The sequence below is a fragment of the Triturus cristatus genome, chromosome 6, assembly GCF_964204655.1.
Source record: "Triturus cristatus chromosome 6, aTriCri1.1, whole genome shotgun sequence".
Lineage (NCBI taxonomy): Eukaryota > Metazoa > Chordata > Amphibia > Caudata > Salamandridae > Triturus > Triturus cristatus.
In genome coordinates, this window is record NC_140589.1 from 576,649,645 (window position 1) to 576,677,204 (window position 27,560).

Consider the following 27,560-nt stretch of genomic DNA (forward strand, 5'->3'; position numbering starts at 1 on the left):
TTTGAAGCAGAAAGAGGCAGGAGCCCCCTCCCCCCATGGTCTTCCGGTCAGCTGGTCAACTGAGGAAGGAGGAGCAAAGCAAAGCAGCAGGCGAGGCGAGCGGCGAGGAGCAAGAGGAGTGAGAGGAGCGAGGAGCTGCCGCTTTCTGCTGGTGGTGTTCTCCTGAGCTCTCTCTCCGTGATCCCGGTCCTCCAGCTTTGCCAGCATAACACCACTTCACCATCATCAGTGCAAACGACAGGGAGGTGAGATCACGCACCCTGGTAGCCCCGGGCCCCCAGCTATCGGTAAGGCACAAGCTGGGGGAGGACGCGGGAGACGTGAGCGACGCTGCCAATAGAGGCGGCCGCGAAGTAAGAGCCCGGGGGGGGTTGTCTGACAGGCAGTCCGACTAGGTCCGACTGACCTAACGGCCCCCGCCGCGTGCTCCGCTCGCAGTAGTCTCTGCACGCTCCTCGTGTGTGCAATACCTTCAGCCACCACCTGCACACTGACATTTAAGATACCGACAGCCGCAGGAGCTGCAGAGGCTCTGGAGCAGGGGGGGGGGGGGGCAGGTCCTTAAAACTGCTCCTATTACCCTCACCTCCTCTGGCGTCCCTCACCTTACTTCACCTCACCTCACCCTCTCTGGCATCGGGCTCACGGATCTGCTCACGGACCTGCAAGCTTAGCCCAGACCAACGCAGCTTGCCAGCTCCTGTGAATCAGCCTACTCCCCCTGGAGCGAGGGAGTAAGGTGACGCCCGCCCCAGGCCTCCAACACCAGCCAGAGAACCAGTGAACCAAATAGTACCAGCACTATGAGGTCGGGGAAGGCCAGGGGGCCTCCTGAGTCTAAGCCCAAGCCCAAGCCAAGTGTAAAACCAAAGGCACGGACAAGGAAAGGGAAGGGATACAATAGAAAAAAAACAAGCCCAAACTCATCCACCTGCACAGAGTCGAATCTCTCTTTAACAGAGCAGGCGGAGCAGACACCGGGGGGGAACAACACTATAACAGAGCAGGAATTACCAATGACCTTGCTCCCAGATGCCTTTACAAATGAGCCACAAACTGAAAAAAGCTTTACCAACCTAAAATATACACGAAGTTCGAATTTCTAAAAGACGCCGGCTCTGCCATCTTCTCCAGCAACAGACACCTGCACGGATTGCAAACCCCACTGCTCCCCTCTGTCCTAAAACCAACGTGTTCGTCACCACCAAAGCTTGAGGCGGCAAGCCTCTTGTTTCCAGGAAATTTAATGATAGACCCTCACCAGTGCAGTATCTCAAAGCACACGAACCACTGCACTCCACTGGAGACCTCAAACGCACGAGGAAAGTCACACAACTTAATCTCTAAGCAGGAACTCCCACCCGTTCACCCAGAGGACCAGGGTAAACGCAATCAGGGAGGTGACACGCTACCCCCCCTAGATGAGCACAAAGCCAATGTGAAACCTACTTCAGCACTAAAACCAGCTGACGGTTCAGACAGGTGCCCATTAGTAAGGGATTCAGAAGCTGCCACACAGACATCGTCATCGGCTGCACCCGAGGAAAGACAAACTATGAGCTACAGTCAAAGCACACCCATCAAGTCGCACCTAAGGCCCGGATGTGCTCCTCCACACACAGATCGGGAAACCTACGGTCTTGCAACAAGCCCCTCTGGCAGGGAGGTAGCAAGTTCCCATAACTCTAGCCAGGATGCGGAAGGCAAGGCAACAGGGCCTTATCTTAACACACAAGAATGGGAAGAGATACTAGCAACCTACACACCAGACCATAAAGAGCCCCAATCCCTCGATCCATCTGCGGCAGTCAAAAACACCAATAACCTCGGTAACACCCCTAAGGAGATGGAGCGGGTAAAAGAACAGAACACTGGAATTTGGGGCTAATTGTTAAATACAATCAAGCTAGCTGTAGATGCCCTGCAATACCAATCAGAGAAAATGGAGCTACAACTCACCCTTCTCAATACACTGGCAGTTTTTACAGCCGGCATCGATGACAAGCTGGGCAATTTGAACAACCTGATCAGGAGAGCACAAACTAGTACCTACCTGAGCTGCAACTGCAGCCAAGCTGTTGATAAACTAGCTACACTACCCTCAATGCTAACCGATCTAATAGGAGATCTGAGGAATCTACACAGAGAGAACGCAACACAGGAAACGGGCCCAACTAAATCTGAAGAGGGAGACTCCAGGTGCAAAGTATCCGGATCAGAGCCAACTGAACATCCCGCTCCCGCAAACGAGGAGACATCTCAGAGGGGACCGGCCCAACCCCCAAAACTTAAAGCAAAACAAAGACAGCAACAAAAAAGAAAAGAGCGTAAGCAAACACCCGAATTATCCACGACAAACTACTTTCCCATCTTCTTTGCCACAGAGAAAAAATCTTCGGCTAGCACAAACAATGCCCTTACCACAGAAGGGGTAGCCCATGCGCCCACTGACTCTACTCAACAGCATAAAAAAGCAAATGATAGCCGGCCTAAGCAACAGGGGCAAAGGCCCCAAGGTCCAATGGCAAGTGATCAAACGGAACAAACAGATGCACAAGGTCCATCGGTAAGAGATCAAACGGAACAAACAGATGCACATAGAGATGTGGCAGTAATGACCAAACAGCTCACACAGCCAAGCGGCGCCAAGGACAACGAAACGAGGCCCCCCGACGATCAAGCGGGTGAACTAACATCGCCAAACAAGGAACCTCCTCTCAAGAGGGAAATACCCGTGGCGACAATCAATCAACATACATCAATAATAACGGCAAGCAAGCATCCACTCAGGCTAAACTCTGAAGAGGGGGCCAGAGAAAGACCAACTGGCTCAACGCTAAGCTCAAACCATGAAGTCCAAAGGAGAGCCACACCAATCATGACCATCCACTCTGCTCCAATTCAATCAGAGCACTCACAAGCAAATTGGCCATCTGAAACAGGAACAATACCAAAGCAAACAATCCCAAACAAAGCAATAACATTCATGGCCAATATGCCAGGCAAAGTCACTAACCTGGCACCTCATGAAGCGCACCCAGGCCAAGGTTCACCAGCTCGCCAGGAGGAAGGAAACAAAAAACAATCAACAGAGACCTTGGTTTTCTATCCAGAATATACGTCACAAGGGCAGCATGACACGCTAAATCGTGGCAACATTCTTAAACTTATGGAATGCATCCCCAATCTTGGGGGGATAAGCACTAAGGACTTGATCTCGGTCAAATTTCTACCCGCTACAAGCTCAAACTCCCCAGAGGCGACCAAGACTACCTGGTGCTCTAGCAATGTCGCTGACTTAATTGCAGCAGAAGCAGCGCAATTTAAGATATGGGGCATCAAGCTAGTCATTTCACAAAGACCAGCCTACCCCTCACCACTTCAGAGGAGGACAAGACCGGAATCAGAGACACAACAGGTAAATACCCTTAGCGTCCTTAGAGGCGCCTTGGGAAGCTCGCCAAAAACAAGAGAGATCAGCCCCTGGCAGCGACCAATCGACAGGCCGAAGGAGATAGCCGGATTCGAGCCGGCACTTACAACGAGCTGGCGGGGCACAGTATCAAAGGACTATCAGTCTCGGACTCTCACCGTCACTAAGTCCCCGCGAGGAAGTCCGCCAAATAAACACACACACAGCCCCCGGGGACGTATAGTAGCCTGTGCAAGGGGAGTACCACATCAAAATCGAGCACTAACAAGAGAAACACTATCTCGCACGATCTTCACATGTCCTGAAGAGGCCTGACGCTACCAACAAATCAGTGACGAGAAAAAGGGAAGGTTGCTAACCATAGGCATTTGTTCCTAGAACATAAATGGCCTAAACTCAAAAATGGACGACCCGGAGTTTCAAAAATACATCTCTTTATTCGACATAATAATGCTGCAAGAAACCTGGCTTACAACTACACAACATATCACGGGCTTCGCTTGCTATTCAACAGCAGCGGTCAGAACTAACAGATTCGGTCATCAATCTGGAGGACTGGCCACATACATATCCACCACAACAATACCTTCGGCAGTCCTTATGGACTCATCCACATCCACAACGTTAACAGTGAAGATAAAAATACAGCTAGGCAACAAAGAAGAAGAGATATGCCTTGTCAACGCATACGTTCACCCCAAACACAGAGCCAAAGACTCTAACACAATCTGCAACCAATTGACGGAGTATGTCACTGAGATGGAAAAGCCTCTCTTTCTCTTGACAGGGGACTTCAACCAAAACTTACTTGGCTCATCAGCAGAAGAAGAGTCTTTAGCCCTCAATAAAATCTACACCATACCACCACAAAGCTCCCCGCTACATAGGAGAAAATTTCAAAATAACGCCTTACTTAAAGACCTAGAACATCAAAATCTTCGGGCCTTAAATGGAAGATTTGCGACTGACTCTCCTCCAGTAGAAACCTTCTACTCACAAACTGCCAGCTCTATTCTGGACTACACTTTTGCCAGTCTAGCATTATTTCCACATATCCGGGGGTTCAGAATGGGGGACAAGGGTGAAAGTGACCACCGTCCCCAGTATTGCCATTTGACATCTAAGACGCATACTGCAATTAAGCCAGACAATATGCTAGGGGAGATCTATTCGATCAACCTGAAAAGGATCAAATGCACGCCAACTAACTCAACCACCTTGGCTGAAATTGCCCTTCTCATATATAACAACAACAAACCAGATGCAGCTGGGCACATCTCCCACTGGGAGCAATACACAGGTTTTTTGATAAAAGAACTGGCAACTAAGAACGCCCCAAAAAGCAACCTCCATATAGATAATAGCAAAAGCAACTTAAAAAAAGGTCCGAGAGCTCAAGTAACGTCACACAAAAGAACAGTCAACTTGACCTTACGGAAGCTAAGATCAGTCCCTAACAATGTACATCTTCGAGCAGAGCTGAGAAAACAAAGGGCTGAGCTCAATTGTATAAAATGGTCCATAAAAAAAGATGCTGAAAATGAGGCATGGGCAAAATTACTATATGACACTAAAAGCAGCAATAGTGCCCGCTTCTGGCAATCAGTGAACAGGATCCTGCGTCCACAACATAAAGACCTAGGATCGCACGTTGTGGAAGAGTCATGGATCAACTACCTCTACAGCCACTTTAATGACCATCTGGAACACACAGGAGCACAAAGAGGTAACAACATAGAGGCAGACTCCACCACGCCAATGCCGGGATCTCTGATCAAGAGAGAGCAAGGTCAAACTAAAAACTACTTGGAGCTATCAGCCGCCCAGCAAATAGCTGTAATAAAAAAGCAGATTTGTAAGGGCAGGAAAGAAGGCGCGCCAGGACCCAATGGTATCCCGCCAGCCCTATTTAAGGAAAAAAACACAGAATGGGCAACCATTCTGCAAGCGATATTCTCGGAAGTCAGACTCCTAAATAGAATCCCAGAATCTTGGAGAGGGTCGACGATCGTCCCTATATACAAAAAAGGCAACAAAATGGACCCCAACAACTATCGCCTAGTAGCCCTCCTTGATAATGAGGCAAAATACTTTACGGGAACTATCCTAGAAGAGATTGTGCAATGGGCGGAAGCAAACCAGATCATTCCACTGAACCAGACCGGTTTCCAGAAAAACAAAGGAACATCAACCAACATTCTGGCTATCTCCCTAATCATAGATGGTGCAAAAACTAAAAAACTTCCGCTGCACCTGTGCTACATCGACTTCAGTGCAGCATTTGACAACATCGAGAGAGGCAGACTTTGGGGGAAATTGGCGCAATGGGGCATACCACAGCCGACGCTCAACATGCTGAAGCTTCTCCACTCTGACACTTGGGTGCAAGTGAAGCTAGGAGGCGGCACACACTTGTCATCTAAGGTTCGTACCACCAAAGGCCTCAAGCAAGGGTGTGTGCTCGCCCCAATATTGTTTAATCTGTACATGGCTGACCTACCAAGTTTACTCAAAACATGCAACTCCCATTCCCCGAGGCTGGGAGGAAAATCTCTGAGTAATCTTCTGTACGCGGATGACGTCGTACTACTCAGCCACACCTACATCGGCCTCCAGCAGCTTCTGATCCAAATGCATAGCTACACAACGGAGAACAATCTAAAAATAAACCTGAGTAAGACCCGAACCATGTCAATCAACACCAAGAACAAACATCAGAAGACATGGGCCCTAGGTGGTCAAAAAATAGAGCCGGCGTCTGAGTATAAATACCTTGGAGTCATCTTCGACAGAGATGGTACATTTGCACAGCATAAACAAGAAACAAAAAGGAGAGGGATTTGCATTGCCGTTACATTGAAAAACTTAGCCAACCATCTGACGGGGCCAATTTTGACTCCTTACTTGAAGGTTATTCAGGCTAAACTACTCCCTTCCATCTGCTATGGCAGTGAGGCACTACGAGGAAGAGACTGTAAGAACCTGGACACAACTCAAACAAAAGCCTACAGAATAATGTTTTCGCTCCCGCACTACACTTCGCCTGCCCAAATAAGGCTGGAGTTTGGTTTGCTAAAACAAGACCTTCCCAGACAGGGAGCCTACATCATCTGCTGCCACAAACTCCGCTCGGCCACGGCTAACACCCTAAATTCGCTGCTATGGCAAGACATCCAAAGCAGGGACGAATCTCAAGCAAGATCTTATTTGAAGGCAGCCCTGGGGGTCACCAGCCAATTTGCAATTTGGGATATGCAACTTGGGCATAATAAGTTTAAAAAACTGGTTTGGAAAAACGTGAAATCTCTTTCCTTATTAGAGGACAAGGCCGCATTCACAAAAAGAAACCACACATGGATGACCTTAAACTCATACAAAACCCTGACACCACAATCATACTTCAGTCAGGGCTATCCTAAGGCCATAAAACTGCGGTTTTTGAAACTCAGATTAGGGGTCTTGCCGAGTAGAGAGCATCTTCCACCTTGGCTCAGGAGCAAAGGCCAAGAAGCCTGTCCGCTCTGTAACCAATAAAAGGGCGATATTCTCCACCTGACTTGCCTCTGTGAAGAGCTTTGGCTAGCCCGCCAACACCTCCTAAAGGACCAGTTCAAGCAGTTAGGGACTAGCACTAGAAGGCAAGCAGTGCTTGCCTGCATGAACCCTGCAAATACGAAACTGAACTGCAGATATGTTAAGTTCCTTGCGATGACCGAGCACAGACTGTTAAACTCACCAAAACCGGGAACAACTACACAGATAACAAGTAGGAGGTCATTAGGACGCTAAGGAACATGCTGCCCTGCATCAGGGAAAAAATGCTGCTGGACAATTACTCTGGGTCTTTTACTGTACGCTTTTAAAAATGAAGATTATAATGAACAAACTTTTATGCTATTTTAAATTTTCGTAATATGTTTGCACTGGTTTTAATGAACTATGCATAATAAACTTACCTTACCCTGAGAAGTGCAGGTACTATTCCTTACTAATTAATGAACTGCAGGCACTCAGTACAAGCGAGCACTTGCCCATCTAGAGCTCTGTTGCAGAAAATATCATGAACACTGCTGTGATACTAACGTACAATGTTCAACGTAATTGCCTTGTAATGCATCACTCGTGTCCTCTTTTCAAAGTACCGGCTTTTCTTCCTCTGTGCTGCTGAGCACTTGTGCGCCTCTGCGATAAGGCGTGTGCGCCACATCTTCCTCCTGCTAGCGCAGGCCCGCCTCCTCTACCCGCTTCCTCCGCGGCCCCCACCCCCGGGACTAGCTGTTCTCGCACTTCCCATGCTCCCCACCACACGCCACGTGCCGAGGCACCCGGTGCTGCGGTCCCTAGCCGCCCACCCCTGAGCCCCTGCAGACCCTGTGCCATCCGAGCTCCAGCCTCGCTTCTCGGAGAATTCCTCGACAGCCGCTTCCGGGAAATGGGTGTGGGGGGGAACTGTACGGGCGCGAGGTGTGATGAGGAGCGCATCTCATCGAGAACCGAACTGCTACCCACGAAGGGGAAAGGCGGGGCAGTGATGAGGGGGCAGCGAAACAGGTGCAAAAGTCGTGGGTGGAACCAAAAGGAAATGTGGGGGCTGAATGTGGGGAGTCGTTCTTTACCACCCACCATTTATTGGCTGTAGAGGGGTGTTGCGCTGGGCTAGAGTGTACTGGGTGTGTGGTGTAGGTGGCGGTGCGGTAGGCAGACCGTGGGAGGATTGGAGCACATTGCAGAGGAACGAGAGAGTGTAGGTGGGATAGGAGAGGAAAAGGAGGTATTTGATATAGAGAAGGGGGCGTAATGGGTGGAATGGGTTGGAGTGGGATGCTGTGGGTGTCAGCTGTTGGGCAAAAGGGTTTGGTCTGCAGCGCATTGGGGAAGAGGAGAAGCGAGGGAGTAAATAGAATAACACGCATGGTCCACTTTCACTTTCGTCCCTCGTGAAAGCTTTCTTGTCGTTATGGGGCCATGTGTTTTGAAACACATGGCCCCATAAAGATAAGAAAGCTTTCACGGCAGAAGGAAGGCAGACGAGCCAGTCCAAATAGGACGGCTCAGAAAGCTGAACTAAAACGTCACCAACACCTCTTTTACAATGGCTGGCCACCGTTTAGCATAAACGGTGACGCCGGCCAATGGAAAAGAGGGGCGGGGTTTAATGCCCTTTACAGAAAATACCCCAAATCATTGAATCTCGCCAGCGGGACTGCGCATGCGCGCAGCCCACGCCAGGCGACCTAAAAATGAATGAATGAGGATCTAGCCAACAACTGCCGTGCTGCAACCCACAGACCTATGCTGAGGAAAAGGCAAAATAAAGGCGTCACCTCCGTTCACTTTTCATGCAATTCCCCTTTAAGTACTGGACTGGCACGCCTATTTTCCCTGAACTGGAAGGCCCTTTTGGGTCTGGCTTGACAGCGCAGCTGTTGCCAGACATTATGTGAACAACCTTAAAAAGAGCTTTAAGAAGCACTACCAGGAAAAAACCTTTGGCTCTGCCAACATTCTGGTAGCCAGCAGTCCATGTTTTGATTGGGCAGAAGTTGTGAAATTCCCCCCAAAAATTTTTTTGCCGTGGATGCAGCTGTGATCATTTGGTTCATTTATTCAGCTGCCTTAGCCAGCAATAGTAAGACTGCCGGACCTTGAACTTTCAGGGTCACACACAACAGTGTCATGCTATTAAATCGTCTTATTTAACAAGCTAGTTTACAGTGTTTGTTTTCCACTGGAAGCAGCACAGATGGAATTTTAGACTTAAGTGCAGCTTAGTGTTTGAGAGCCCAGGTCTACGTTAATCTACATAGATGTTTAAATCTGGTTTTGCAATGCAGCTGTAGCTTGACCTTATGTGATCAACAAAAAGAGTTCTCAAGAGTCCTACAGAGAGGGAGTTAAGCTCCACCCACATCAGTTCTCCTGAGTATTGGATTTGATTGGGCCGAATTGGTGTGCTTCCATTAAATAAACCGCTTGTACTGAACCTTTTGGTTTATTCTGAATACAGCAGGATGGAGCAGGGTATGGTAGCAAGCCAGTGATCACAAAGTCATAAAATCTCAAACTATATACAAAATTACAGTTGGCAAAGCAAAATACCATCTCTCGTAACAGGGTTCAACAAGGATTCTCACATTGACACAATAAATACTTCAGGCCTAGTACCTTTATTATACCATTTCATAATTAAGACAGCTGACTTAGGAGAGACAGTATTTTACATTGTCAGCTGTAATTTTCTATACATTTGTACTTTTATGACTGTATGCCAGATGGTTGGATTGTGGAAAGCATAAACTCAGTACAATGGACTTGAGTTGATTATGGTGACAAGCCAATGATAAAGGTTATATGCCTGATTGTTTATTATGGACCGTTAAGAAAAAGGCAGTAGGCCTAACATACTAATTGTGAAATGCATAAGTTAATGTCAATAGGCATTTAAGTGTGAATTGTTATTACTCTGTATTCAAGTAAACAGTAGCTCAGGAGTTTGGTGCTGGTTACCTACTCTGATAAACCATGAGCATACACGATCTGCACTGTGAGAATCCTTATTAAACTCTGTTAGGAGAGATAGTATTTTGCTTTGCCAACTGTAATTTTGAATATAGTTTGCGATTTTATGACACTATGTCTGATGGTTGCATTGTGGGAAAGCTTATTCTCAGTTTAGTAGGCCTAAGCTGGTTATGGTGATAAGTAAGTGATAACAGCTAGGCTTGTTTGGTGTACAGGGAAATGTTATATACAATGTCATCGGTCTTGTCTGTGCATTATGAAAAGTTATTACAAAGACAGTATTTTTTGTGAAGGATTTCACCTCACCAGAGGCCACCTCCAACTCGACCACCCCTTTTCAGGACCTCTGCAATTAACTCGCTGTAGTCTTCAGCAACAAAATCACCACCAAATACAGCAACTTTAACCCAGAATCAGACCAGATAGACAGTCTATCAACTCCCAACCTTGTGTAAAGAACCTACACTAACCACTTGGCCCATCATCACCTTGGACGAAACAGCCACAACCATAAAGACCAGCCCCTCTGGTGCCTTGTTAGCCCCTCTCCCCCCCACATCTACTGTAATGGGCTGCTACCATTTAGTGCTATGCTTACTCCCATTCGGAACAATTCCAACTTCTCAATGACCTTGCCGGACGCCCGGAAACCAGCAACAGTTCTTACCTTGCTGAAGAAACCCTCAACTGACCGCTCCCAGCTCAGGAACTACAGACCAATAGCCCTCCTTCCGTATCCAGCCAACGTACTAGAGAAAATCTTTAACGAACATCTCAGTGAATACCACAACAACCATCAACTTCTCAACATTACGCAGACTGGATTCTGACACAAACACAGCACCAAGACTGTGGTCATCACCACCACAGACGACTGCATGATTCTGGTCAGAAGAGACACGGCTGCCCTTGTTCTCCTAGGTCTCTCTGCAGCGTTTGATGCACAGGTCGTAGAAGGATATTTGATTACATGTAATCTCACAGATTACCATGGTAGGCAACGGGTTTTGGTGTTGGTCACCCACTCTGACAAACCCTGGCAGCATAATTTCAGTCTGATGTTTCTTGTTAGGTACATATGAAAGGGTTGCATAATATTTTGTCAACTGTAATTGAGTACATATTTGTAATTTTATAAATGTATGCCTGAAGGTTATGCAGACTTCAGTAGATCTCGGTTATATATAGTGCCAAGCAACGGTTAAAAACAAGAGGCTTCATTGGTTCAATGGGAAATGTTATGTTCAATTCCTTAGTTTTGATCTGTTTACAATGAAAAATATGACAAAGCAAGTAGGCCTTACTTTTTGTGAAAATCAAGTGTTAAAGACAATAGGCTTTTAAGGGTGGATTTATTTTAATTACACTATGCAAAAGCCTTTGGCCCAGAGTAGAGCCCTGCTGGGCCAAAGAAAGAAAGAAGGAAGGTGGAGAACCTCCGAAAGAGGGGCAGAAAGGGGATCCACAGCCTCTGCTGTGCACCATGCCACAAATTTGTTACATCTGCAGGCCCATACCGATTTAGTGGAGGGACGCCTGGCTGCCAAGATGACATTACAGACTTCGGGAGGAAGGTCGAAAGCTGTCAACTGTCGCCGCTCAATCTCCACGCAAGGAGATGGGGGTTGAACAGGTTCGGGTGGAAAACCGTCCCCTGCTGCTGCAACAGAAGATCCTCCCGAAGAGACAGTCTGATCGGAGTAGCAGTGGCCATGTGCAAGACCTCGGGATACCAGACTCTTCATGCCCAGTCCGGAGCCACAATAATGACTTGGGGCCCGGTCGTGCTTGATCTTCTTCACCACTCTGGGGAGAAGTGGTGTAGGCGGAAAGGCGTATAGAAGACCCCAACTCCACTTGTGATGAAAAGTGTTGCAGAGCAAGTGCCGCCTTGGAAATTCCAACGCGCAGAAATGCTGACATTGCGCGTTCTCTTCGGTGGCGAATAGATCTAACCAAGGCTCCCCCCACTGCTGAAAGAGACATTGCCCACCTCCGAGTGAATGCGCCATTTGTGATCCATCATGCGCAGGCTGCTGAGATCGTTCGCCCTGGCGTTTAGGGAACCAGTCAGGTGTTGAACCACCAGTGACATGCTCTGATGTTCCAGTCACTTCTAGAGACGAAGGGCCTCCTGACAGAGGGTCCACGACCCCATCCCACCTTGTTTATTGCAATACCACATGGCGGTGTTGTTGTCCGTGAACACCTGCACTACTCTTCCTTTGACAGAGGGAAGGAATACCTTCAGTGCAAGACGAATCGCCCGGAGCTCCAGAAGGTTGATGTGGAACCTGGACTCCGCCGGAGACCAGAGGCCTCTGATCTCCGCCTCCCTCATGTGGCCGTCCCACCCCAGAAGTGATGCATCTGTCACCACTGTGAACTCTGAGTGGGGAAGGGAGAGGGATCTGCCGTTGACCCAATCCTAGTCCATCAGCCACCACTGCAGTTGGTGTTCAGTGTCCTCCGAGATCTGGACGCAAGCGGAAAGATTCCCCTGATGCTGTGCCCACTAGAACTTCAAGTCCCACTGCAGAGCCTGCATGTGCCACCTGGCATGATCCACCAGCAAGATGCAGGAGGCCATGAGGCCCAGCAGCCTGAGTCATTCTGACCGAAACCCGGGATAGAGGCTGAATGATCGGAATCATAGCCCGAATATCCCGGACTCGCTGCTCAGAAGGATAGGACCGAAACTGCGCTGTGTCCAGAACCGCCCCGATGAAAGGGAACTTCTGAGAGGGAATCGGGTGTGACTTTGGCACGTTGACAGTGTACCCCAGCGAATGCAGGAGGTCTGCTGTAGTCTGGAGGTGGGAGACATCAGCCTGGGGCAAACTCGCATTCAACGGCTAGTTGTTGCGATAGGGGAAGACTGGAACCCCTGAACTGCGCAGATGAGCTGCAACCACTGCAATCACTTTCGTGAACACACGAGGGGCACTGGTAAGGCCAAAGGGGAGCATGGTGAACTGAAAATGCTCATGGCCTACCGTGAACCGTAGGTAATGCCGGTGGGCAGGCATGACAGGGATGTGAAAATAGGCATCCTGCAAGTCCAATGCTACCATCCAGTCTCCAGGGTCGAGAGCAGACAGGACCTGAGCCAATGTCAAAATTTTGAACTCCTTCTTCCGGAGAAAGCAGTTGACGTTCCTGAGATCTAAGATAGGACGCAGGCCTCTGTCCTTCTTGGGCACCATAAAGTAGTGGGAATAACAACCACAACCTACTTCTGGGGCAGGAACTCGCTCAATAGCTCCCTTGGCCAAGAGAGCTGTGACTTGAAGGGAGTAGCCCCTTCGGACTTTCTGCAAAACCCACCTGTGCGACGTGATGGTTTGCCAGTGGGGGAGGTGTCGGCGGATCCTGCCGCCCACTGGCAACTGGTGGCCCTGAAAGGTCGAACTAGGAGGGCTTGGAGGCTGCTGCCGAGGGGACACTGGTGGACTGGCCCGCAACTGGTCCCCAGACCCACGAGGCTGGGTCCCAAGTCCCCGGCCGCATAGAGGCTAAGCAGCTTGTGCCAGCCTGTGGTTCTGGGAGGAACATGGCGGGGCACTCCTTCTGTAGCCATAAAAGGGACGAAAGGCACACTGCATGGGGCGAGATGTAGTTGCGAGGCCCAAGGACCTAGCTGTAGCCTGAGAATCCTTGAAGCGCTCAAGCGCATGGTCTGCCTTGTCGCCAAACAAGCGACAGCCATCAAAGGGCATGTCTAAAAGTGTAGATTGGACATCACCCGAGAAGCCAGTGGACCCCAGCCAGGAGTAGCGCAACAGGGCTACCGACGTTGAAATAGTCCTGCCTAGCGAGTCGGCGGTATCCAGTCCGCAGCGAATGGCAAACTTTGCTGTGTCTCTCCACTCAACTGCCGCATGGGAGAGAGCGGCCCTGGCCTTCTTCAGGCACTGCTCAACCGTATCCCACACAGAGTGAGTGTAACGGCCCAATAGACAGTGTTTACCGACCGCAGTCCCAAGCTGGCGGAAGTACACATCTTCTTCCCAAGGTGTTCCGCTGCTTGGATTCCCTATCTGTGGGAACAGTAGGGAACGAGCCTTTGGAAGTAGAGGCTTGGACAACCAAGCTCTCAGGGGTAGGATAATTTGAGAGGAAAATGGGGTCGGCCTTAGCCGGGCGGTGGCGTCGGGCAATCCTATCCAAAGGAGCCCTTGTGCTGGGCTTGGACCAAGTGCCCAGAAGGATGTCTGTGAGGGCCTCATTGAACGGCAGCAGGGGCTCCAAAGAGTCCGCTGCCGGTTGAAGCACCTCAGTCAGGTGGTTAGTCCCAACTGCCACCGTAGGAAGCTCAAGGCCCTAGGCCTCAGCCGCCGTACGCAACACCAGAGCGTAGGAAGCTCCCTCCTCAGCCACGGTAGGGGGAGAAAGCATGCCAAGGTCTGGAGAAGTGTCTAGACCACTGGCCTCACCCAACTCCTCTCTCCAGTCCGGATCTTCAAGTTGGTCTGCAAGAGGGTCAACAGACCCTCCCAGTCCTCCTCGCCCTTTCCTGGCTGCCACTTAAGGCGATAGGGAACACCAGGATAGAAAATTGGCACAAAAGCGCCAGTTGAAGCCGGTCCGGCTCTGTATCTAGGTCGAGGTGGAGGCCGGTGTTGACACCGGCTGGGGATCCAACCGGCGTCATCAATGGATTTGACGCCAGAGGAGGTGTTGTGAGATCGACCGGCGCTGATCCGGATCCAGGCCTGGATCTTTGGGGCTCTGCGGCCGGAGCTGCCGGCGGCAAAGGCCTGGAACCCCCAAGCGAGTCCACGGGGCCCGAAGGTGCACCGGCGGAGTCGGGCTGACCAAAGATGGAGTGGAGAGCTTCGTAAAATGTACGAAGTTGGACAGGGGTCGCTCCAGCTCCCGGAAAAGGGGGGGGGGGGGGGAACTCTGAGCCGACCCAGCAGGCTCCCCGGGCGGAGCCTAAGGAAGACGATCGTCCGCATCCCTCGTCTCGTCTGCCGAAGGATGGATGGAGAGAAGGCGAAGAGCGACGGTGCACCTTCGCCTTCTCCTTGTGCTTCGACTTACCCGAAGACGAAGACTTCGACAAGGAGTGGTGGTGGTGGCTCCAAGTAGATACTGCGACGTCATTCCGGCGATCACAACACCAATGGCGAACGCGGAGTCGACTGACGCCACCTACCAACGCGCAGGGGTACTGCTGAAGAAAAATTCTCCGGATCCAGTCTGACGCCTGGGGGTAATTCTAAGTTAAGGAGTCCATAACTAATAGTCCCTTTCAGATACAGATGTATCTTTATTTTGCACTTTATAAAAGAAACAGTAGAAATGTTACAAGCACTACCTGCCCATCACAACACAATGAGTTTCAAAATACTAATTAAATGTACTTTTCTTTCTTACTGTGGTATACAATAGTGGACTTTGAAGCTGTACTCCGAATAATCAGTTTTAAACCCCTTATAAGTTGGTCCATCAAACACTATTTTATGAAACAATGTCTTCAAAGTCCACTAGGAAGAATTAGCTATCACAGAGGTTCCAATTGTACTTCATAGGGTTCAACTATAACCAAATAGTGGCCACTTGGGGCTTTGAAAAGCAATGCTTCTCAAGAATTCAAGGTTTTGATTATCCCTTAAAGCATTAAATTACAAGTAAACATGGTGAGTTTAAGGTCTTGTTGCATGGCCAGTAGACAGAGACCTCTCTTGTGTTTGTTGGAAGACTGTTTCTGGCTTCGTCAGTTAACAGTAAGTAGATAGCGGTTTCTTTACAATAGCTAGAAAAAACAACTTAGTGTATAGGGGCAGGACACCCAATCTGTGAAATGCTATTTCATGTTTTTCAGGGTAGAAACTTGGCTGACCATGAGCAGGGACTTAAATATAACAGGGACATAAATATAACACAACAAAACTAGTGTGATGTATTCTCCTTTCTTCCATCGGAATGCCACCCTGACTGCTATACAGTGAATATGCTGCAGTTGTTGCAGCAAACTTTTAGGTAAGCTGAAGTTACTACTGCAAATGTTTATCCTTAATAACACGTGCTGACATTGAGGGTGATCTATGGGGATAGGTAAGATCCTTCTGAAACAACCTTTGGTAGAAAAGAAGAGTGCATTCTCACAGTTACTATACCCAAATGAAAAACAGTGCGAGGTTCCTGCGCTGAGAGGACGTGGATTTCACTAACTACGCATAGACATCAGGGCAATTGAAAAAAACTGTCTTCCACGTCAGATGCAGAAAGGAAGGTTTTATGTGCAGGCTTCCAAGGGGTGATATCAGCTTTGAAAAAAGCAAATTGCACTTTTATGGAGGTTAAGATTTCCAAATTGGAAGGCAACCCCTTTTCAACCCTTCTATGAAGGCCTTAATTACTGAAATTGTGAAAAATTGTTTCTGCATTGGAGATTTTCTATACATAGAGATGGCTTCTAAGTGTCTCTCAATAGAGGAGACCTGAAGTGTAGATTAGGCCAACTGCAGTTGTTAAGACAGCACCACTTCTTCCCGAGTGGTTATGGGGTAAATGCTCTTCTACTGTCAACCTAGGTAAACCCTTTCCATTTAAGAGCATAAGTGACTCTTGCAGCTGTCTTCTCTGCCTTTTAAGAATGTCCATACAATCTTTGGGTACATTTATATGTTCATACAGGATGTGTTCAGGAGTGATGCTGCCAAATTCCATGATGTTTGATTTGGATGTAATATTTAGCATTGATAAGGCAACCTTTCAATATGTTTTTCCGACAGATGGAGCACATCGGTATACCACCACCACATAATGGAGCAATCAGAATCATCTTTGCCTGTCTGAGTCTGAGTAGAGTAGCTGGAATTAGAAGAATCTGAGGAAAGACTTACAGAACCCTTTATGGACCCTGGCTGTGGGTACCTAGATGCAAAGTTTTGTCATTTGGGGTTTTCAGCCATTACTAATAGGTCCATTTGAGGTACATCCCACTCGGCAAAGAGGTCTTTTACAACACTGTCATTTAAACCCTGCTTGTGGAGTTCATTATACAGTATGCATAAAGTATTTGTTTGACTGTTCTCCGCTCCACTTTGACAGAGTCAACATGGCAGGAACCAGTGTGGCTCTTAGCGCTGGATTTGAAGTAAGCTTCGGAGTCGGCGCTGAACCCAATACAAGTTCAGGTGGCACCTGTGGTAATCTGACTGGAGGCCTCTGCAGATCTGTCTAACCGAAAGTGCACCAGACTGAGTCGTAAGGGTGGCAAAGATTTAAAACGTGACTTGTTTGAAAGCCTCAATCTGTTACGTAGTGGATGCCCCCACCGCTGCTCAGGAAGAAAGTGGTGAGACTGGACCTCAACAATGACCAGTTGAGGGAGCATCCCACAGAGAGGGAATGGGTCTCTGCCCTCGACTGAGCAGGAATGGGATTTACACAACTTCTTCCATTGTTCAGCAACATACAGCTTGGCTTTGCATTCCTGGATAGCATTTGGATTCAAAAGGGGACACTCTTCGCACAACTTGGAGTCGTAGTCCAAACCCAAACACCAGAGACACACCTATTGTGGATCTATCACCTGTCTGTGACAGTGCTTACATGGTTTGAACCTCATCGTTTATGAGGAGACATTCTCTTTCACAGTGGAAATAAAAACTTTGAGAAAAAATCACCAAATGAAGAGAAAAAAGTTAGGAGCTAGTTCTAGATCTGTGTAAGAAGGTGCGGAAAAAAAGTATCCAACATCAGAGCAAAGGGATGGTGCTTATATTTTGCTCTAGTCTTCAGTTCTGAAGCACAAGACAGCCACAGCCGCAAAACACCACTGACCGGGCACATAACATAACGTGCATTTGTACAGCACACGTTCACCTGTAGGTATCTTGGCGCTGAATAACAGATGTTTATTGTTACCCAACTCAATGATACTCATGGTACATATGCCAAAAAACTCTTCGGTATCCAGTATGACACATTGGGATAGCCACAAGGTAAGAAATCTGCAATTAGAAGTATCCACCTGAAAAGGGAATTATCGGAACAGCCTGAAGATGAGATTTTGGCTTTCAGACGGAGAAACCGAAGGTGGATAGCCACAAGCTATTGTCTGCAGGTGGTCTGAGACTAGCAGAGGTGAGCCCACCTTCAGGAGTTAGTCATCAGGCACAGGAATATGTGGAGTTGTCATTATGTAAAGATAGGCTGTCACCACCGAAGTGATCTTCATTAACATCTAAGGAGTCTATATAAGGCTGACGGGCAGGACAGCGACCTGAAAATGGTCTGCCACACCACAAATCTGAGGTACTGTCTACAGACTCTAGGATCTGCACATAGAAGTGCGCATCCTGCAGTGCTAAAAACAGCATCTCATCTTTGGGGTCAAAGGGCAACATAACCTGGACCAGTCTCATCATTTTCAAATACTCCTTCCTGAGACAAGTATTCAAGAGTATGAGGTCTAAGATCACTCGCGTCTCTCATCATTTTTTGAAACCAGAAAGTATCGGAAAGAGCACCTCATACCCCTCTCCATCTCGGGTACCACTACAATTGTGCTTTTTACGGATAACAAGAAAGAATACCACCATGACTTGCTGATGTATGAGCACACACTGGCAGAATAGGAGGGCAAGCAGTCAAGAAAGGAAGGGCGTAACTAGCTCGCACAATCTGAAGGATCCACTAGTCAGAAGTAATTGCACACCAGCCAGATAGACAATATTAGATCCTGCCCCCAGACAACCTAAGATGGCCAATGGAAGGGGAATTAAAAGAGCAAAGCAGCAATAGTTGAAGAGTGTGTCTTTATCACCAAATGATGGCCTCAGGACTGCAAAAGCCACTGGTCTTTGAGACCCCAAGACCACTGGGCTGGCTGTTGAACAGACTGCGAAGGCTACCACTGGTGGAAGGAAAGGGCCCTCAAGTGCCCGCGACTTCTTATTTTTCTGGTGGAACTGGTGAGCTGGGGAAAGTAACCTGAAGGAATGAGCTGCAGTTCTGCCATCCTTGAAGCACTACAGCACAAAATCTTCCTTTTCAACACACAGCCTAGGCCACATCATAGGTCAATCCCATAAGAGAAGCTTCTAAGTGTTCAGAAAACCCAAAGGCATGGAATTAAATGCAGCATCGAATCACAGCACTGGTGTCAATGGTCCTAGCAATGCAGTCTGTAGTGTGCAGGCCAGATCTCAAAATATAACTAGCTGTATTCTGGCTATTCTAAATAGTTTGGGCAAAGGAGAGCTCGTAATCCTTCGGCATGGCGAGGAAGATATCCCTCACCGTATCCCAGAGAACATGAATGTAGTGACCCAAGAGGCACTCAGCATTTAATGATCAGAGTGCAGGATAGCTGAAAGAAATACCTCTTTGCTCATCAAGTAAATATTCTAGGATACACTCATTGGTGGAGGTGAAAATGCATTTGGACTGCCATTACTGGTAGAAGCTTGAATAATAAGGCGCTTGAGAGTTGTTTCCAGAGTCAAAAAGGACAGATCATTAGACGTAGGTCTGCGTCGCTGTTAGAAATGGGATTTCTGGTTGGCTAGGGCTTGCGACTAAGCCAGGCAGAAACCACCACTCCAGTCAGGGCACGGGAGTTATACACTGATGATAACCCCTGCTCACCCCCTTGGTAGCTTGGCACGAGCAGTCAGGCTTATCCGAGAGGCAATGTGTAAAACGTTTGTGCAACACACACACACAGCAGCAACATACTAGGCACACTACAAAAGAAACTCCACACAAGGTTATATCAATTTGTATTATCATAAACACATTAGAAACATAATCACACATTTACACTGTGCCAACTGGCACTAGGCAATATTCACAGGGGACTATATACAGGACAGGGCCAATTGGGCCACTGTCAGAACCATCAGTACAGGTAGGTAAATGCAAAACATAACCAGTAACTACTGGTACCATAATAACCTAAGCATTATCACATTAGCATTAGACACCATCCTAAAATACCATAACATGACATTAGGCAATAAATCACATTAGGCATTCTCCTTGGGCCTCAACATCATAACATGACATTTGCATTAGGCATGAAACACAATTATGCGTAAACCAGGCGTGCACCACAGTACACTCACCAGGTTTCCAACCCTGACCCCAGGCCTACTGGCCTTACTCGGGGCTTCAATGCCTCTTGAACCAAAAATGTCAGGGTTCTCAGCAGGGGTGGGTAAACTTTCACAGGGCCCCCTGGCTGCCTCAGCAGCGACCACAAAGTGCGCAAATGCGCTGGGGCATGGGTGTACTCACCCCACCTTTACTTAAAAGAACTGCCCCCACATTGCAGCTGTCCGCGCTCTCACAGGCAGCTGTGACAACAGGTACTGGCACCACCGTGCCTGGGGAGCACTCAAAATGCTCCAAACTCAGCCCCACGTTGCAGCACGTAACCCAGAATGCTGTGTTTTGTAACTAACGACGCTTTCCCTCAATGTCTCGTACCTTGGTTATACCGCTGCTGCTCTCGTAATACCGCATGCTTGCTTGTCTCTCCCTGATGCCTTCAGGCTTGTTCTTAACGACGGGCTGCCCCTCCTGATCGGCTTTCACGTGAAGAAAACTTCTCCTACTGGTCTGGGTGCCCCCAGCCCCTTTCTGTCACCGGGGGCGGGAGACCGAGGGAGCTCCCCCGTGGACCCGCACTCCCTGTTCCTTACGGTAACACTGAGGCACTCCGTCAGCAGATTGGAGCAGTTACCTGGGTGTGCGGTCTCTTTGCGGCTCTTGATTCTACAGCAGCTGATCGCCGGGGCACTCCGGACTTCCTGGATCCTGGCGCGGCTTCCAGCAATCGACGAGCCCCTCATTGCTAGGCAACACCCTGCGCTGAGTCCAGTCTCAGCGCGGCTTTTCGCTGACGTCCGCAATGGGGGTGGAAACAAGGCGTGAAAGGCTCCTGGGCCGCGGCGGAGATTTATTTATCAGACAAATGCGGGGTGGGCACCCGCCATCAAATAAAAACTAAAAAGCGGGGTGGGCACCCGCTTTTTAAAATTGGCATAAAGCGGGGTAGGCTCCTGTTTAGTGAGCACAAATACGCGGGGTGGGCACCTGCCTTTAAAAGAAAAATGCAGACAAGCAGGGTGGGCTCTCGCTGCAAAGAGGAGCTCAGGGGGGAATCCCACACGCCGGGATTCCCTCACAGTCCTCGTAGCAGCGCGCTACCGGCCCCCAGCTCCCCTACTTGTCCTAGGCAGCTAAAACACAGTGCTCACGAGACGCTGGCAAGCTGGCAGAGATACAGGGACAACCAGACAGCGCTGCTCTTCTCCTGGAGCACAGCCTTTACTCCAGCAAAAAGTCTCTTCCTGGTCCAGGGAAAGACAGAGGGGCAGAGTTGGACGCAGGCAGGCCAGCACGCAGGGACCCCCCAGGAGCCAGCAGCTGGGTCCCGCGGCGGTTCCTCCTGGCAGAGTGTCCCCTCCAAGTAAGCACAAGCACACACTTTCATGGGGTCACAGCCCCTGTTTTTATACCACTTTTCCCCTTTGTCTACACAGCACAGGGCTTGGGAAACCAGTCCCAACTGGTTCTGGAGCACTCTGTTTACCAGACACCTATTCCCTATTGTTATATGGGGGCTCGTCATCAGACACACCACAGGGTGCGGGGCCAGCATTCACTAGGACAGGCACAATCCTATTCAGGGACCAGAGACTTCCCCTCCCACTACTCAAAATGTAGATGTCCCATTCAGCCTAGCGCTGACTCACCCTGCCCCTCCTGGAGCCACACACACACCTCCCCAGCCCCTGTCACTGAAAAGCCAGACATGCAATTCACATCAGGCAAGCAGACACATAGCACACAGGAATGCCAACTTCTAAAAGTGGCATTTCTAAAATAGTTATAATAAATATGCACACACCATTGAGTAGCATTTATTATCACCATTCAAAACATACCAAACTTGACCACGCTGCGCCTCTCCTATCAGGGATTACTACTGAAACACTTATCAGGGATTACCACTGAAACACTTATCAGGGAATCCCCAATGCGTTCCTATGGGAGGGCAGCCCCACAGTAGTGAGAAACCAAAATGGCTGTATGTCACTACCAGGACATGTCACACACTTAAGGTACATGTCCTATCTTTTACCTACAATGCACCCTGCCCATAGGGCTAGCTTGGGCCTACCTTAGGGGTGACTGACATGTAGTAAAGGGGGGGGGGGGTTACAGACATGGCACACACTTTACGTGCCACGTCACAGCGGCAGTGACACTGCGTGCACAGGCCCTGCAATGGCAGAGGCCTGAGATAGGTTTGCAAGGCTACTTTGGTGGGTGGCGCAATCAGCGCTGCAAGCCCACCAGTAGCATTTAATTTACCAGCCCTGGGTATATGAGATACCACTTTATAAGGGACTGACCGGTAAATTAAATAGGCAAAAACAGGTGTAGACCAATCCTTATCATTTTTAACAGAGAGCACACGCACTTTACACTGGACAGCAGTGCTAAAGTGCCCAGAGTCCTAAAACCACCAACATCATGTTAGAAAAAAAAAAGCCAGGAGAAAGGCAAAAAGTTTAGGGATGACCCTGCAAAAGGGCCAAGTCCAACAGTCGCTGAGCAATTGAGCGACTTACAGGTGAGCTGAGCATAGATTGGACCAGGGCACCAGGAGAGACTCAGTCAAATCATTTTTAATTTGAAACAAGGGCTCTGAATTTGAAGGCCCAGGTTTGAGGATCTGTATAAAGAGAATGGCTTAAGTCTCTACAGTGGGATAATGCAGATCCAATACATCTCCAGCTGTATGTACTACCACAGTAAAAGAGTCACTTCTCTTCAGTTGGGGCCCCAAGGGCAATTCTGGTTCTGGTAATATATAAGCCAATGGCATTCTGAAAGCCAAGGAATTAGCCAATATCTGCATAACAAGAGGGGAGCAAATTATCTGCCTCCTCGTGGTCTTCTTCATTACGAGGAACAAGCTCCTTTCCTTGGAGAGCACTGTAAGCAGAGCCAAAAAGGCTTCCATCCTCCTGTAATACTACTTTTATGCAAAAGAACAAGGTTTTGCCCTGGTGATCTCATAGGTATGCATTGGGCATGCCCGGGGCTGATGTCTGCTCTAGATCTTCCAACTAACTCTGGATCTGAATCTGGAAAAAAGGTCACCGGAGCTAGGACCATACTGAACCCACCAGTGGAACTTATAGCAAAAGAGTTGAGGCATGGATCAGTGTTGGAGGCAGACTGTTCCGAACAGGTTCACAGTCTGCTGAACCGAAAGACCATCTGGAGGTCCAGACAGATTTGTGAGCCAGATGAATACTGGACCATTTTCAAAAGTTACAACAAAGCCTACTTAAAGGACACAATCTGAGCATTTTGGGATTATCATCTCCATACCCGAAATCCCCTCGGAATTGGATGTCCAAGCCCAGGTAGGCCCCTTCAGGTGCAGATTGTGGGAATTCACCCAAAAGTGTCACAGAAAGTTGTTTGGATTTTTTTTATGTTTGTGCTTGTCCTTTGAAGGCTGCAGTGGCTGTCTGAATGGGCTACCCCAGCTATAGCCGCGGAAAGATGCAAAGGCCTGATGTGGTTGCTATGCAAAGTCTGAGGAGAGTGCAGTGACCCTGCTCTCTTTGAAACATTCCAGAGCAGAACCTACTTTGTCCCCAAAAAGGCAAGACCCATCAAAGGGCACTTCCATAAGGGACGACTGAACATCGCTAGAGAAACCTGTAGATAGCAACGCTAGAGGCCAATGGCTCGCTCAATGCAGTTTGCGGTATCCAAGCCACAATGTATGGTAAGTTCAGCAGCGCCATGGCCTGGGAAGGTACAGGATGACTGTCTTCCGGAACACCTAGGAGAACCTGACCTACAGAATCCCACAGACTGTGGGAATAGTGGCTCAAAAGGCCCCTGCACTGATGGACCAGAGAGCCAAACTTGTGGCAGAAAACACCCTCTTCCCAAAGGTCTCCACTCCTCTACTCTCTTAGATTCCTTATCTAGGGGGGCAGGGGAGGTGGGAAGGGTAATCAGTAAAGCATTCCGTTTTTTTCGACTGGCAAAATCTTGCACTATCAAGCTATCAGGAGAAAGGAGTTGAGGTAAAAATATGGGATCGCCTGGGGCAGGACGATGACATAGTGTAATCTGGCGATTCATTGAGGGACCAGAGCAAGGTTAGTCCCAGGCCCCTAAGCGGGTGTTGGGGAGTGCCTCATGAAAGGGCAACAGGGGCTCAGTATAGTTTCCCCCAGTTGGAGGATTTCAGTTACAACATTGGTTTTGACCTCCAAGGTGGGGAGCTGGGGGGCCAAGAACGTCAAACAGCCACTGCACATTCATTACAAAGGAGGCACTTTCCTCAGTAGCAAGGCCTGGGGGTGAGACTAGGCTGGTGACAGGAAAAGTGGCAAGGACACTGGCATCCTGGAGGTCTTCATAGCCGATTTATTCATGGTAGGGATGCCCAAATTCACCTCCCGCATCATACTCCTTATCAGAGTCCGTCCCAAATGAGGAATGAAACTTATGAGACCGGCCCTGCAGGACCAGGACACTAATTGGACCAGGTGGTGCAGGCAAAGGCTGCGGTTCGGAGGACACAGAGTACGGACTTGGTCACGACTGGAGCGTGCTGACTCGGAGTTGGAGAGCACAATGGGCTGTAACTTGTCTTCTGGCTTCAATAGAGTCTGGAACTGGCCTGGAGTGTGAAGCCAGAGGTGCAGTCAGCAAAGGTGTGGGTAGAGGCCCAGGAACGGTGTCAGAGGGTCAAACTGGCACCAACTGTGACTTTTCCAGTGGTGTGCCTGATTGAGGACCTCAGCTCTGTGGGGCCCACAGGCGTATTAGAGGGAGTTAGAAGGAATCCAAAAAGACATAACAATGCCTTGTGGAACTCTATGATCTACCTTGATGTCAGAGACTGACCCAGATACTCTGGTTGTGCCAGGACAATATTCAGGATTGGCCCTGATGTTGACGAACTCCAGGAACGAGACCTACAGGCATGGCAACACCCTTGCATCTTCTCAGGTGTACAAGAGTGGCAGGAAGGGGGCGACTCCCACCTGGACCTATTAGGCTTTTTTTTTTACTTACCCGAAGATTTGGAGTGCATCAATTATCAACCTCAGGACCGACTTCTGGACCAGGAACAGGACTGAGATGAGACAGAGTCTTCAGATGCTTGGAGACAAAGCTTTGCCTCAGAGTTCCAAATGGCCTTCAGATTCATTGCTGCACAGTCACTGCATGGTTCAGAGCCTGACCCCAAGCACACTTGATACAGATCTTTCACACATTCTTGCAACAGACCTTACAAGGTTTAAACCCTGTTGTCATGGGAGGTGTCATTTCACTTACCTACTGTTTAAAATTGAGGTAAACTGGCCACCGAACACATGAGTGGTAGCTCCGCACCTGTATCTGGTGGCATGGATAGAAAGGAACTGAATGCCAGCTGCATGGGAGTGGTGCCTATCCTGGATCTGCATATTATTTAGAGAGTGTAATGGTGTCAGTGCGGAGTCGCAGGTAGGTACTGCTAAATAATTTTGGGATCAAGTCTGATGCCTAGGGAGGTATTCAAAAGGCGAGGAATCTGCGACTATAAGTCTCGATCAAAAGCTTATTTTATAGCATTATTGTAAAGAAGGTACCTAGAAGACACTCTCTTACTGAAGAGGCAGTCCAAAAGATCACAGCTCCTAAAGTGAGGATGTACAAGAATACTTTTGAACCCAACCTAACTCTAGATTTTAAATATATTTAATATTCAATTATTTTATTGATATATTATTTTAAAACTGATTTTATCTATTACCCCGACAATCTACTTTGTTTTAAATAAAAAAATATATAATTAAACTATGTGTTGTAATAATATAGCTGAAAACCTTTACTTTATTTTTTAATTCATTTACATTATTAATCTAAATTTGAACCTTTAATGTATATCTATTTTTTCCTCAGGGTATTAATGCTGAATGATGGGAGTGAGGATGTACCTCAGAATTTCAAATTCCAGTCTTTTTTGTCTTTTTAGCATAGGCACTAAAACCTTACTAGAGACTCTTAATTTCATCTTCAGGTTATTTTTTTTTAATGGAATTTCACAGTTAAGCTTGTTTTTTTGGGGGGCTTAGGATCTGTCAAAGGTTGATACATTGTTTTATTTATTGATAATGTACGCTTGGTGGATGTCAACAGAGCTAAAGTACAACAGCTGATGGAGCAGCTGAATTCTTTTGCCATCTTGACGCACCCAGTCAAGACTTCTGTTGCATTGCCCTGCAGGGGTTGCAGCTGCTCTCCAATGCTTGGATCCGGCTGCTGCAGCCACGCCTCTCTTCATCCCACTACTTTCAATGCCCGGATCCAGAAACTGCAGCAGTGTCTTGTCATCCAGTGCTGTCTCGTTGTCGTGTCTTGCTAATATCAGTGACATTTATATGCTGCTTAAATTCATCCGAGGGGATTTCAGGGAATTATACATGAGCCTGTGAAAACGATTTTGGGTGTCTTATAGTTAGTATGTGATCTTTGTTGGCCACTGTGTAGGAGCATCTCACGTGGATGTCTGATGGTGTGTTTGGACATCTGATGCCTTGTGTGTAGGCGTGTCAGATGGTGTGTGTGTGTGTGTGTCTCGGATGGTGCATTTGTATGTGTTTGATGGTGGGTTATGTGTGCTTTAGTATCCTACATGTACGAAGTGTTGCACAATCATGTTTGTGTGTGAGCTCCCGATGATGCATGTGTGGGTGTTTGATGGTAGATGGAGTGATGCTGTATTTTTCTCGGCATGAGATGATAGGGTGTGTATAGAGCTGATGCACATGTTTGAGTATCTCCTGGAAAATGTTTATGTGTGAGCAAAAACACAAGGAGACAGCCTTACTTCCTCCAGTATGCAAAATGATTGGAGCCATTAACCACATCCTGTACAAGGACAGAGCTGGTGTGTAGTTGTCCAGCTTTCCAAAGGTCGATAGGCAGATTTTTTTAATTTTTTTTTAAAGAGTCCCCTGAGCCCTTGGAGTCAGACTATCCCCACATTGCACCAGAGGAGATATGTTTCTTCCCCAAAGACGGGGAGGTATATTTGTTCAAACAACATATTTGTCCAAGCTCAGGTTGTGTTTCTCTCAATGCGTTGACGCAAACAATCTAGAGCTTTTGTTCATGATCTACATACTACTGGAGAAGACAATATCTAGTGTATAATTTGCTTGGTAAGGGCAGTAGGAGAAGTTTAGTAGGATTAATTTCTGTACTATGGAATCTACATTTGTATGCAGTGCCAAAGAGATTTCCTTATAAACTATACATTAAAGTTACCAAGGGCTGTCAGCACTTTACATCCAGTGATAATATCTGCGTTAGTACCTGAACTAGTCTCTGAATAAAACATACAGAGCCAGGGGATAACGTAGGAGGAGTGTCAGGAGAAAAAAAGATCTTGGCGTTCAGACTACTTTTTCAAGACTTAAAATTTATATGATCGCCGCTTCATTCTCAAAAGTGGCCACAGCCCTATTGTACACAGAAACTAGAGTGAGAGAAATATAAGAAACTGTTGGAAAGGTTCTAACCTAAATATCTCTACGAAATGTTCAGT

The 27,560-nt window shown here is 48.0% G+C and overlaps 1 protein-coding gene across 4 annotated transcripts in view; it reads right to left on the bottom strand.

The window, feature by feature from the left end:
• The window catches only part of IBTK (inhibitor of Bruton tyrosine kinase), a 700,505-nt gene that overhangs the window by 138,586 nt on the left and 534,359 nt on the right, over nucleotides 1-27,560 (bottom strand). The gene's annotated exons all lie outside the window — the stretch shown is intronic.